General features: G+C 39.7%; 1 protein-coding gene across 1 annotated transcript in view; it reads left to right on the top strand.

Annotated features, from left to right (window-relative positions):
* Positions 1–4,527: 4,527 nt before the first annotated feature.
* Positions 4,528–12,436, top strand: part of tanc2b (tetratricopeptide repeat, ankyrin repeat and coiled-coil containing 2b) — a 190,091-nt gene continuing 182,182 nt past the window's right edge. Inside the window, exon 1 of the mRNA XM_085361558.1 lies at positions 4,528–4,985. The gene's annotated coding sequence lies outside the window, so the exon portion shown is untranslated. The remainder of the gene's footprint in view (positions 4,986–12,436) is intronic.

Below are 12,436 nucleotides of genomic sequence, written 5' to 3'. Positions count from 1 at the left end.
TAAAAAGAAAAAAAGAAAAAAGACGTGGTTTCAAAGCGCAATGCGAACCTTTTAAAACTTTATAAATACATTTTCAAAAGGTACATTTCAAACTTTTCATTCCCTTAACTTAAATATAACTACAGTAATATAAAACATTACATATATGACACTTTTTTTGACTTACTTTGTACTCGGATAATGACCACTTTGTGTACAATACATCCACCACTGCGGTTTTTTTTCCAAATGATACGTTTCCATCGAAACCAGAATCCGCAGCTGCGCGGTGGCTGGTGTCCAGTTCTAACCACGTGTTTCTAGACAGGGCGGGGAGTTTGAAAATATTTAATTTTAGCGCTCTACGGGAAATAAAACCTGCATATGTGGACACGACGGTCACATCTGATCAAAATCACTAGAATTAAGCGCTGCTCTCTGGCTGGATGTAATGTCAGTTAAGACAACAAGAATTCCTTGGTCCAAGCAAAGATGACAGTACACGTATAGGCTAACTGCTTTGGAGCATAGTCAGTAATTTTAAAATAACTGCCTGAAAATACGACCAAGATGACTACTTATTGGCAAGTTTGTCTTTGATTATGATCAAATTAAAGCTTTAGCAAGACAAGTTCAAAGAGTTGTTGCAAAGCCAATATTCAACAGTTTTAGATTAACTGGAATAAACAGCTCATATATATATATTTTTCACACGTGACAGAGCTTCCGCCGTTTTTTTCCCGGATGGCTGCAGACACGGAATATTTCACCTGTTCTGACTTCCTCTGTTTTGTTGATGTTTAGAAACAAATGTTTTACATTTACATTCATCACTCCATGAGACCTATTGCTAGATATTTTCAGTCTAAGGAAACCACTTTCAGAATATTTTAGACCTGCCACTTCTTTTGTCCCCCACTTATTAAGTTTCCCCAGATTTTTTGAGGACACACTGCACATCATATACAACAATGTCAAGCTTGCTGCTCATACCCCTGTGGGGAACACCTTGTTGGTGCAAAAAATACTATTTTATGTCAAACTGTGTTGGCATTTTTAAAAAAATTTTTTTTTATCATTTTCTTCAACTAAAGAAAGCAACACAACACATTGTGTGTTTTTGGACCAGGCTATCAGTAACTAAGTGACAAAATATAGAATTTAAATCTGTGTCTAGACACAACACAGGATGATTCATTCAGTCCAGGATTTATTTATTTTTTGCTGTCTCTGTGTCTTATATTGTTTGTATTATAGGTGATATGATTTAAATTTCATCCCAGCTACTTTTTCTATCCTCTTAAGCTTTTCCTTGCTTTACGCTAATGGCTTCAAATGATGGTGTTTATGTTTTATTCTTTTTAATTTAACATCTGAGACGACAGCTGGAAATTGTCTATTTGTCTACCATGAAAACATTTACAGTTTTAATGGATTACTTGTGAAGATATAAATAAACAATTGGACACACTTTTTCATCACTATAATGCACATGAAGTTTTGTTGTTGGGTTTAAAATAATTTTAGGTGCACTTCAGACTAATTGTTTTAGCCAGTATATTGTTTTATTGACAGTGTTGAAATAAAGCTTTCTTTCCTTTATGTGAGTGATAATGGAGGCCAATCTGTAACTTCAAATTTGAGAGTGTTTTGGCTCCTTTATGATACAGAACTCATGTGCAGCTGATAAAAGGATCTCTCACACTGGCATAACATCAGACAAATTTGAGGTGAGCTACAACCCCAGTAGATTAGCATAAGAAATCCAGGGCCAGCAGGTTCACTGAGCCACTCTCTTCCTTCTCTGGCTCCCCACAACTCTGCTGATCCCTCTGCAATCCTGTGTTAGTCCCAGTTAATCTTACCTCCTCTTGCAGTGGGCTAGAGTGGGCTCCACACTCACCTCTACTGTTTTCATTCTTTATATTCAGACAGATGGGAAAGTCCAGGGGAAGACAGAGATTAAGAAAGCTCTGGCAGGATTTGATTCAGTGCCAGTGGGAGCATATGTATTTCTAGAGGTGAGGGGAGCTCTATCTGTGACCACCTCATCTATCACACTCTGTGTGAGTACACTGTAGAAACCCCCCACACACACACACCAAAGCCAGTTTCCAGGAACCCGTCAGGTATTTCTCATTACCAATTGGCGAGAGAATACCTTTTGTGTACAAATGTCTGTTTTGGCATGTTTGTTAGTTAGTGTGCATACTGATGGATGTGTTTAGTTACATGGCTTATAAGCTGAGATAAATTATGTTGTCATGTTTTTCTGTAAAGTGTCAAGTGTGGTAGAAAATGGTTGCTTTCTCTCTTAAAGACTGCTTAAATAGCCCTGACTGCAGATTTCTGGAATGATGCCGAGAATATGCCCCCCAATATTAATCCAATCGAGACACAAAATAAATCGAGTTCTTACAAAGAAAAACCCCTTTGTGATATTATTAAACACGACAGCAGTACCTCAGACATGAGCAGGTCTTGTTTTACTCACTTACTAACATTTTCAGTTCATACTGCCATAAAATCTTTTGTGGTAAACTTCATTATCAGTGGCACATGCAAACACGGTGTTATGATCTCAGTCTGCAGTGGAACAATATAACCTCTCAAAACAAGGACTAGTAAGTCAGTATCAAGGCTTCGTCCCCCCCCCACATAAAAGGCCATTTTCAGTTTGCATTCACAATGATTATTGCTGGTTTGTTAAATAATGCATAAGACCTGTTGCCTTATCGTCTTGTTTTTAGTCAAACTTAATAAGAAAGCAGAGATTTTTTGGCTTATTAAAATCATCAAAGATCATGTGACATGTTTTGAATGTGATGAAAAACAGAAACTGAACTAAGAACCTAAAGTCAAATGAGCAAGTGACATTTTCAGCAGGTTATTTCTCCCCAACAAAAAGACCTGGCCTGATATGAGTAAATATGTGTGCAAAAGTGATAAGAATGCCTTTCTGGAATATATCATTTTGTATTTTAATTAATTACTCGGTTCATGAATTTCCACGATAAATTCATGCAGAAAAGGTACAAACTGGTGCCTAAACATTTACCATGACTCAGCAAATTCAATATCAGGAATCCCCAAATAAAACCTCTCCCCATACAATTAGATGAAAGAGAACATCTTTCTTTTATCACCAGCTACACAGCTGAAATTTGAACACAGTTAGGTGTTCCAACGGGATATACATATACAAACCTGGTTTTAATGGGTAATAGAAGCTAATATTACATTTCTTGAATGACCTTGCCAAAACCCCTACCTCAACCCTACTGAAAAGTGTGTGGACTATGCTTAAAGGTTGGATCCATACTATGAACCCAGGCAGTTTAAATGAACTCTTGCAATTCTGCCAAGAAGAGTGGTAAAATATTCAGCTAGAATTTTATATCAGAATCTTGTTGATGGCTACCAAAAGTGTCCCGCTGAGGTGCAACTCGTTGAGGGAAATTTCAGGAGGTATTTGCTTTAACCCTATGTGTGCCTTGTGTTTATTTCTCTAACACTTGTACTAATTGTACTTCTACTAGTCTTCTCTTGGTTGTTTTTACTAATTACTGTACAAGATACATTTTAAATAGCGACATGTATTCATGTCCATGAAGCCTGACCAGTGTTGGAAATGTGTTTTCTCCACTAGAATAGGCCTAAATAAAAAGTTATTCAAGTCAACTGATTCAATTTCACGTGAAGTGATTCAAATTCAAAATGTCAATGCAATTATTCAAGTTGATAAATTAAACATTCGATATAAATGATTCAAACGCTCCATCTAGTAATTCATTTTCAGTGTCCGGAGGCATGCATTTTTTTTGCCCATCTATTTGCCCTTTACAGTTACATGACTAAATAAATAAATAAGAAGCAGAAAAACAAGATAATCAATCTCCCAAACATTTAAACGTTGCACTAAATGTTTCTCTTTCTGTCTAAAATATGCCTTCAGCATACACTGCGTTTGACTTCACTTTTTTTTTAAGCTCTGAATAGATTTAGATCGATTTAACTTGTAGCTATATGCCACAATCAAGCGCTGTGTAGAGTTAATTTTACCCCATTTGTTACTCTGGCTGATAAACCTGTTCTTTCATTGACTGATGGAAGAAAAGGATCAGGATAATGTCTGACACTTGCCTGCGTCTCCCTCCATCTATCATGTTAAATGTCAGATGCCATGGTCTTCTGGGGGAATGAATGGAGGTTTGATTGGCATCGACCTTGTTTCTCTTGAATAATTATGAATGATTTAGGTATTATTGGCTCCTTTCAGCATAAATAATTCAGAACTGAGTTCAACCCCCCTCCCGCCGTATGTTGCTCCGGTGCTCAGTTTGTTCGCCTGGTTCAAGTTTTTTTTTTTAATGTATAATAAGATGGCACTAATCACAAACACCAAATGAAGATTTTCCAAGCACATTTTAATTTTGGTTTAAGCGCTTCCTGAGGTCCTGAGACCGTTGAGTGTTTTACTTTGAAAGGCACAGCCGGATGTGGTGTACTTGATGAATCGGGCTGACTTGATGCAGTGGTATGCAGGGCATCGCTCCATGTTGCGGCGCTGCGTGGCACTGGGCACTGACTGTCTCACTGCTCCACACGCACACATACACGCAGATACGCATGACTTTAGTTGTGAATGGCCCAGACGCTTGACACGCTGGGTGGGCGAGAAGCAGCCGTGAGTCCGGCTCTGCTACCTGCTGCAGACCGAGCTTTCGCCGGGAGCACCCCGGGGTGTCGCTACTGTGACTGCACCCTGCGTTTGGACTGAATGTGGCCGCTTTGATCGGTGCAGTTATTTTCGGAGTCACTCTCTGTAAGCTATTTCGGAGCGACTGGAAACGCGCAGACTGGTAATTTGGAGTGAGGAGCCGCACGGAGCGCTGCAGCAGCAGCATCAGCAAGCAGACAGGGAACCGGAGCAACAGCAGCAGCAGAGAAGAAACGACTGTGATGCCAAAGCTGGTCAGAAAAACAAAGGTTCAAGTCTAGAAAAGGTAACCCATCCCTTTCAGAGCTGCACCTATTGCCATTTTAAAGTTTTATTATGTCTTGAATGGAAATGTCTTAGAAGTGTCATGCTCCTGCAGCAGCCGATCTATAACCTGTAATGCCAATACCTCTCAGCCGCTTACAGTGGAAGCCAAGCCATTCAAGTAAGCCAATAAAAACCCAGCGTAGTGTTTAATGAGATAGAGTTAGCTGTTCCTTTGTACTCACTAACAAGCAGCCCCCTACCCCGCAGCATATGTGATTCATTTACTTTAATATCAGAACTTTGAAGCACATTGTTGTGTTTTCCTCTAACATGAAATGATTTATTGCTTTAATATATTGATAGGCTTATCAGTTAAAGACCAGGGATAGGCACCACAGACCTTGCTCTCACTCTCTTTAACAGGGTGTATTGATTTTAAAAGTTAGGCCTATTATCTACTCAATTACACAAATATATTTATCTTGTATGGAGAGTAGATTACACACATGGCATCTTCTAACAGTCTCAAGGTATAAGGCGGTCGCCCACCCAGCCAGCAGGCTGTCCATAAAGCAAAGAGGTATATATGGAAGAAGCTGTTCTTACTTGCTCTATGGCTCCAGGCCAACACCTACTTCACAGCACAGCCTATTATCTGACATCTGGTCCTTCTCTACAGGAACTTATGTGGTAATAGTATGTTTCAGCAAAGGCAGCTAATCTGTGTAATGTCTGTTGTTTGGAAGGGGAAAACATTTATTTCCCTATGATCACCATTCAGCACCTTATGTGGAAGAAAGTAAGTCTGTTTTCGGTCGTGAAAACTTCAGATTTGTTGTTTCACAGTTTTACGGCTCTGATTTTAACATGGTGAAGATCTGTAAAGCGACAAAAAGCCTTCACGGAGGAAAATGTCATTTTTAGGCCATATAGTTTACACACAGTTTTACAATTGCAAGGCGTCGCTTTTATAGCGGCAGAGAAGTGCTGTGATAAAGCATTTATCAGAAAAATAGACTGCAGAGTAGTAAGATTTGGTTCCAGCACTCATGGTTTTTGTATGAGGCTGCAGATGACTGCTGTCTCGCTGTGCTCTGCTATTCAAGTTCTTGGTTGTCAGCTCGACTCACCATAGATAAAAGACAGTCATCCTCAAAGCGTTCTCTCATCACATCAGCGACATGCGCTAGTTTTGCTTCTCTCCTGCTACCCCGCTCCTCACTCACATATGTGAGTTCACACACAGTGTGGCGGTTTTCCATTATGAGATCATGATGTTTTTTTTCTTTTTTTAGCCCACCAGCCCTAAACTTTTTTGTCTTTCCGTGCTTATCTCTCCCTGCTTGAAGGGGGGACTGTGGCAAAGCCTTGTTTTCCACAGTCCGAGCCAACACAGTCCCTCCGTTCTTCCTCACCGACCGGCCAAAGGTCAAAACAAAAAGGCTCTGCTGTAGCAAAACGATTTCTCTGCACCTTAAGTTGACACAAAACAGCCCTCAAGTCCTTCACTGAACTCAAGAATCATAAATAAAACCTGTGCTATGTCGTTTAATCAAACCTAACCCAAAGAGGCTCCCCTCTAAAACACTGTTAGCACAGTGAAAGTAATTTATTGTAAAGAGTTAATAATTTTCACATTTAGTGTATCATTAATCAATCGGCCATGCTAGAAATTGAATTTACACGGAAGATAAAATCCCAGTTTGCCTCTTATTTGCATCTTAGTGAATAATTCTTAATAGAAATGTGCTCACGAAAACACTAAACACATTAACGTGCGGATAGAGATGTTTACCTTCTTCCACTGCGCATCTGTCGGGTAAATGGCTTACATCCTGGTATTTATAAAGCGCTAACTATCCATAGAGGCTAAAACAAAAGGGTGGATTGTCAAAACATGTGATTTCATTGTATGTAAAACATGAATGGTAGTTTTTTTGGCTTGCATTGAGCGCTTTATATCTACATATGGTGAGTTTCCTCTTCCACAAAACCTGCCATACTGCACTGCTGTTTCTGTATAGTGTCCATATGTTCGACACACTTGAGGAGTGAGGGGTGACAAAGTGTTTTCAGTATGTGGATGAAATCCTCCACACTGGTTCATTTAATCTGAGAGATGTGTTTATACTGAATGTCCTACCACAACATGGATTCATTAACATTAACCTGTTAAATATCCAGAATTTGTGGAGTTTATGCATTTTGGACTCCGCCATTGCCGGTTCCAAACCCGGATGAAAAAAGAGAAGGGTTGGGCATGGGGTAGCAACCACATCCCGGGTGATGGGCAGTAGCAATATGCATTTTGGACCAATTTTAATGCAATTTCGTGACTTTAATCAATTAAAGAATGCTAACTTTAGCAGCCATCTTGACATTCATGCATGTGGCTGTTTTGAAGCCCTTTTCTAAATGAATCTCAATAATCTCAGGCACATAAAATGCATGTATGGTATTGCTTGTCAAACACAATAAAAACTGCCTCAGAAGACTTTGCCCTAAGATGATGTTTATATGGTTTCAGTTTTCCTGCAGTTATTGCTTTTACTACACATGTGCACAGCTTTACAAGCTGCGTTGATTGCTCAGTCCATTAGTACAACAAGAGTAGTATCTGCCAAGAACTCCACCCTCTTATCCAAATATGGTCACTTGAGGCTCTAAAACAGTAGTGCACAAAGGTTATGTTACCTTGGTTGCTGCCATCTTTTGTATACAGACTTTGGCTACATATGACTAACTCGGGTTTTTACTTTACTTTGCATATATAATAAGTCAGGCTCATATAACAAGTCCTTTTTTAAGGATCTTGTCCTTGTCATTGGGGTTTCATATCAGACTGTTGTAGGCTTGGACAAATAATACATTATTTTTGTTTAATTTGATGGACAGCTCAGTCATACAAATTCCTTTCCCCCCCATATTGACTCTAGTCTCAATGCATTTTAATGTAATTCAGCTGTGGGACATTTTTACAGAGGAGGTGAAATTGACTTCTTCATAACCAGAAAGCCTCTTTCTAGTAGAAGTGCGATTATCGATCTTTCCACCTAATCCCTCGGCTGAAATGCTTGAGCACATTCGTATTCTGTGGGTCAGTGAAAGTCAGTCTTGGAAATGTAGAAAATCACTGTTTAAATCAGGAGAAGAGGCTAAGCGTGTACAAGGCCAAGCAGTGCTTCTTCATGAAATATTACACTGAATGTAGAAAACATTAGTGCAGAGCACCCCCTCCACAAGTACAGCTTTTCTTTATTTTACGATTTAGTAATGTATAGACATCTGACTAACTCCTGACTTTAAAAGAAGCTGGAGTTAATTAAGAGGCTTCTAACCGCCTGAGAAAGAATCGACTGTTCGACTGTGCTTTCAGATATGAAAAGGTCTGTTGTTTAATGAGGTAAAACGGCTCTTTTGATGTGCATCCACGAGCAAGCCAGACACTACTGGGTGTTGCTCTCTGAGTCTTATCAGCCCTGAAAATGTGAGATTGTTTCCTGTATGGGGAGTAAAGGTATCGTTCTCCGGGATGTTTTGATTCATTTCCCTGAGCTGTGAGGAAAAACGGCACTCTTTATGCTGCTGTAATCAGGAAAAGCAGTCAAGGAAACCGGGAAAGCCTTTTGGGAAAAAAATGCTTGGCTTTTTAGTTTTGGGTACACTGCCATTTATTTGTGTACTGTAGGATAAATGGCAGTGATCATCAGTTTGGGGAAAATGTAGTGTGAAGAGAATTAAAATTGATATTTTGGCTATAATTTATTTCCTTCTTAGCCAGTAACTCAGTTTATGCCCCAAGAGTGGACAAGAAAATCATATTAGAAATGCAAGGCAAAGCAAACCACAGTGAGAGCATTATACACATTACTTTCCATAATGTGTATTCTTTGGGCTAATCTGTAACCGTCTGTTCAGTCTTCTTCTTTTCCCCTCTAACAAGGTTTCTTCTTTATTCAAATTCAGGGTGTTGCATTGCATTTGGGCCCCTCAAGGGTAATTTGCAACTATGAGTAATGTAAGTAAAACTGACTTGACTTTATACCTGCAAAAAACAGCCTTGGTGTCTCTGTGGATAAAGATATTCCAGATAGTTAGTAAAACACTCTGAAATTGGCTCATTTGGAAGAAACGACGGTGCACTGAACAAGGGACGGAGTCTGCTCGGGCATGTCCCTCATTTCAGTGTGGCCCTTTGATTATGTAATAATGATGCAGAAAAGGTGTCTCCTTAGCACTTTGTTCTTCCTTGTTAGTGACCAGTCTGTGAGGTAAGCCAGGCTGTTTCATCTTGGGCTTTCTGCTTTCCTGTCAGGAAAAACAGTGCTGCGCCTAGCTGTTGGAATCCTTTTGTCTGTACTTTTACTGGGAGTCAGTGACATTAATTGAGTTCCAATGAGGATAATTTGACTCTTTCTCACGTTCACTGTAACAATTCGCTCTAAACAATGCAGGAAATTGTATAATATACTGTTGAATACGGTAAATACAGACACCTGGATGAAATGTAATGACTTAAAATAGTTGCATACTATGGCATCAGGAGTGAAAAGTGCTCAGCCTGACTCTAACCACATCAGAAGGGAACCAAGGGATGGTGCTAACTTCTCTTTCAACACAAAGTGTCTGTGGTCCTAAAGCAAAACAAGTACTGTTACATTCAGAATTTTCTGAAAGTGCTCTGGTGACATCCCCATTTTCCTGAATCCAAACTGGGAGCTGTTTCCACAGAAGCTGAAGGCTATATTTGGACACTCTAGGAACCGAACCTTAAGTAAGCCCCGTAGTCTGAGAGTGAAGTGCTTCGTTGGGATAATATGATACTATAATGGCTTGTCTTTGAGGACTTTATACAAGAAGAGAAGAACAGCAGAAATGTTGTGACAGGTATTTCAGTTATTTACAATCTGGACCGGTTGGATATGTAATGTTTTCTGTGTTCTTGTGTCTGTGAACAGTGTGAAGATTTAGCACAGCAGCGATTAAACAGCTTTGTGTTCATCGTCAGTGTCGTTGTTAAAACATTGATCACAACAGCGTTCCCATAAACACGCGGCGCAAAGAGAAGGGGGCTTCTGACAGATTTGATAACGTGTAAAGAAAGAAAAGAAACAGACTCCAAAGTACATACACAAAGACACGCAGTTATATTTTACAACACAAAAATAAAAGTACAGTGGCAACAAAGCACATTTAAGAACAATAAAAGTAAATTATTATATACAGCAGTAAGATGTTGTTGTTGTACATAGGGGTTGAATGCTGCTACTTTATTGTAATTTAACAGTGAAAAGTACAAGTGTACTCACACTCTGGCTTTGAATAGAAAATTCCTAAATTTTGTCTTAGGAGTCGACTCTGTTGCTGCAGTCGAAGATCAAGCACTTCTGCGCTCTTATTTGTCACAAACAGCCGCAAACGGCATACAGTCGATTTCTGTGGCTTTGTTACTGCAGAAGAAACCACAACGGCAGCGTGGTAGTATTTGGGAAATGTATTTTGTATTAAAACAGGTCTACAGTTTCATAACAGTCAAAACAGAATAGATTCAAAGAACGGTGCTTGTAAGACTGTCTGTATTTCTCAAACATGTTTTTCGCTCATTGCTCTTTCAGCCCGTCGAAACCAAAAATACAGCTGGATCGAAAGTGCTTTTTTTCTGCAGTGGATGCAATCGGTTATGGTTTTGTAACATTAAATCAATAAATATTGATGCAATGCATTTTCAGCTTTCAACGTTGTATTTTGTGCATCTAAAAGAAGAATTTGCTTATTTGCACTAGTTGATTTTTACCATACACTTACAGCACTGTGGTAACTATGCACGTCTCAGAAGAGAAGGTGTATGACAACATTTGCTGTTTCAAATAAGTACAGATAATGGGGATAAATGGCTGCTTGTGGAGTCAGATATTCATACCCTCTTCTACAGTTTTCTTTGTTTCCCCACCAAAGCCTACATCCTTTTTCGTTGTTGACTTACTTTAAAAAATATAGTAAATAATAAATGCACAAATAATCCTATGTCGAGGTCACAGTCTGTGTGGGCAAAGCATCTACCGATGGGAGCCAAACATCAGAGCTAGCTACTTCTAATAATCACAGTCATCATCATAATGAGAATTGGCTTGTTGGCACACTGTGTTTGCAGCGTAAACAGTAAATTAAAACAATTTGGACGTAGTGGAAAGCCTCACGGGTGCCAGTAAATTTCCTGCAGAAGAATTTCAGTGTTGTTCTGGTGTTTTGGCGGCTCAGTGTGAATGTAGAGAAGTGTCTGTAAATGGCCTTTAAAGTCTGAAAGATGCTGACCTGTTCAGAGTGATGTATTAGAATGAATACCAGAAGCCAAGAAGACCAGAAGCCTGTGCTGGGATGTGTGGGAAGTCATTTCTGCTGCTCTCCCTGTAGTTTGCACAGATATATATCATACTGGCAGTTGCTGCTGTCACTGGAGTCTTTGAGCTTATTTCTGCATTGCAACCTTAATGAAATCAAGTTAATCATTTCTTACTGGTCAAGCTTAAGAAGCACATGCATTCTTTTATGTCTGCTACCTCTTAGATTACGTTACATTACCTGGTTCTGCCATGATGGTCAGGCTTCTAGATAACAAAGATTGGATGTGTGGCTGTATCCAATCAGTCTGCCACTCAAACTTCCACCTGGGAACCAAAGATCCCTGTTAGCCTATTAAGCAGCTGCTTGAGTCAGCCCCAGCTGCTGATGGCAGATGAATGACAGAGTATTTATCAGGCTTGAAAGCCTTGTCTCATAGCTGGAACAACAGCTACAGCATAATGCCAGCAGCTTCGACTTTTAAATGTTGTCAGGAGCAACCCGTGACCTCTAGCCCCTCACTCCAAAGATGTTTAGTTTTAGCGTCTTCACTCTGTCACCTTCTGTGCACACACGGCAAACACATCATCATCCAGGCGTTGTAACTCCTCTACCTTGAGTTCGTCGCTGACAGCAGCTTGCGTAACTGTTAGACGATCACGGGGGTCTTTGCCATCCATCGCGGGGTTCAAAACAAGACAAATAGGGGTGAGCGCCATGTCACCTACTTAATGTTTGTACATTGACAATGTGGCTGCCAAGGCTTTGTGTTGTGATATGTGGGCTGGTGTGAGGTTGTCAAAGAAACACTAGTGCTCTGTCGAATCTAAATAGCTCCAGTATTGTTCTGTGTGGGGAGATGTGCCTCAGCTTTGTGATGAGAAGAGCCATTAATGGGTTAAGTTCATTATAATTTTACAGGCATTTTTGTGTCTGTGGAATATAGTGGGCTCCTTGTTGTTAATACAGCTGCCTTCACTTGCTTTGTGTGCTAAAGCAGGGTGTGACGATAAGAGTAGGAGTGTAGAGAATAGGAGTTTTATGAAAAGTAGCATTGTTGAGAGTCCAGAGACAGAATTGTTGTCAATGATACCCTTTGTATTTAGGAACTACAATGAATAAAATACAGTA

The sequence above is a fragment of the Diplotaxodon limnothrissa genome, linkage group LG8 (genome assembly GCF_057381915.1).
Source record: "Diplotaxodon limnothrissa isolate DT_005_m linkage group LG8, D_limnothrissa_male_GT1.1, whole genome shotgun sequence".
Classification (NCBI taxonomy): domain Eukaryota; kingdom Metazoa; phylum Chordata; class Actinopteri; order Cichliformes; family Cichlidae; genus Diplotaxodon; species Diplotaxodon limnothrissa.
Note: the sequence above shows the minus strand (reverse complement) of the source record. Positions and strands in the feature narration are given on the sequence as shown.